The following is a 2,288-nucleotide window of genomic DNA, read 5'->3' as shown; positions in this document are numbered from 1 at the left end:
GGGCCTCTTTCACACAATATGCATTGCATTGGTTACCTGCCTGTTTCAGAATTTAATTAAATGACTTATTTTAGCGTTCAAGGCTATCCACAGGCTGGTTTCTCAGCACATTACGGATCTAATTAACGTTAAGCAACAATTCGGACATATGATGTTACGATCTCAGTCTAAACTACAATTATTGCCACCCAGGACCATAACTAAGAAAACTTTAGGTGATAGATCATTTATGGCATCTGCTCCTAAACTTTGGAACAGATTGCCATCAAATATCAGGGCAGTAAAGGATCTTAATTGTTTTAAAATACTTCTTAAAACACATCTCTTTAGACTGGTATTTTCATGATTGCTTTTATAGTTCGTTTTCATACTTTTTTTTACTTAGTCAAATTGTATATTCTTAGCTTTTTATGGTTCGTTTTCATATTTTATTTTGCTTAGTCTTATTGTACAACGCATTAGATCATATTCACATGTATTTTGTGCTGTATAAGTAATAAATTATTATTATTAATATATTTAGGATACTTTGCAGCTGTCTAGAATTAGGAAATAGGATGCACGACATTTGCTGCGACAGCCTACCCAACAGACATCTCTCCGTACAAGAAGCTGCCACCCTGTTGTCCTATACATATATGAATACTATAACAGAACCCTTACCTGCTTGACTAGAAGATGACTACGAGCTGTCCACAATACGTGGTCAGCTTGTAGCCTCAAGGTTAACAAACATATTTCCCAAACATTATTTTAAACAAGAAGACCTCCTTATTTATGGTAACTCCTCCGCGGATAATGTACATTGATACATATAGTCACAGAGCTCATTGTGCTGTAATTATTTAATGGTCCACTTTGAATTGAAGAGCCTTCTGCAATTATGTTTGGGAAATGGAAGCCCACCACAAAAGCACCAATGGGAATCTTTCTGCTTCAGTGTTTTCTTAGTCTAATCTTTGTTTCCTAAAGGAAACCATCAGCTTAAAAAGTCATTAAAGTTATTGTTAACATTGAAAGTTATTGTTAAAAATCTTTACCATTTTATTTACTATTTTCTAATGCTGTGTAAATTTTGAAGGTAGTAGTGTTTTCTTTCTCTTATCAGATCACAGGAATTGTAGCTGTTAATTTCGTTTCATTTCCAATCATAGCTTTTCATCACATAAAGAGATCAATTGAGAATGATCAAGATTCCATGTTCAAGTTGTTCATTCCTTTGTTGATGTACTTTCAAGCTACTGTATAAAATGACTACTGCTATCAATTAGCTTTGTTCACCTTTGCTTTTTGTTATTCATTTGCTTTAGAAATGCATTGTAGAAGAAACTCTACTAGGTATTGCTGCTGATTGCAAAGATAGCTGTGGTGCTTTGCTTGAGACATAAGCTGTCAACTTAGAGGAAGCCAAAGTAGAGATAATAAAGGAATTGCAAAGAAACGTATTTCCTTCAGAAATAAAGTCTCCAAAACATCTAAGTGATCGTCAAGTACGGTAGTTGTGCACTGGACAGAGAAAAGAAGACTGCGTTAAGGAAGACAAGTTCTCTTCATAAACTGGATCCATTTCTAGACAGAGACAGCATCATGAGAGTTGGTGGACAAATATAGAAGGCAGACCTGTCAGAGGCTCTGAAGACCCTGATCATCCTGCCAAAGTCAAGCCATGTCACTTCTCTAGTTATCAGGCATGAACATGGAAGAACACACCATAGTCGAAAAGGGATCACTGTCAGTGAAACCTATGCCGTTGGCTACTGGATTATCAGCGGAAATACAACGGTGAGACAGTTTGTTTTTAAATGTGTCACATGTCGTTATCTCCTAGATACCATGGGAGAACAAAAGGTGCCTGACTTATCAAATCACAGCAGTACTTATAAAGCTAGCAGATCTCCTTAAAACCAATTCTGTCATACAAGCAGTGAGATGATTCATCGGTCAAAGAGGACCTGTCAGAGAAATCCGCAGCAATAGAGGAACACATTTCATTCACGCCAAAACCAAACTTAACAGGACTATAGAAGAAATTAATGATCAGAAGATCAAGGCAGACCTTCTTAAAGCCAAGGTGTGGGCAAGGAGAGGCAAATCAGGTCAATAAGAAACATGATGAACAGTCTTATGAAAGAACATGCCAATCATCTAGACAAAGAATCGCTGAAGACGTTCCTGTGTGAAGCCGAGTTCGAAATCAACAACAGACATTTGAGCATGGAAACAATAAATGACCCTCTTTCAAACCACCTTTATCACCAAGTATTCTGCTCACAGGAAAGACAAGGCTT

The sequence above is a fragment of the Pocillopora verrucosa genome, chromosome 10 (assembly GCF_036669915.1).
Source record: "Pocillopora verrucosa isolate sample1 chromosome 10, ASM3666991v2, whole genome shotgun sequence".
NCBI classification, from domain to species: domain Eukaryota; kingdom Metazoa; phylum Cnidaria; class Anthozoa; order Scleractinia; family Pocilloporidae; genus Pocillopora; species Pocillopora verrucosa.
The sequence above is the reverse complement of the archived record's forward strand: the minus strand, read 5'-3'. Positions refer to the sequence as shown.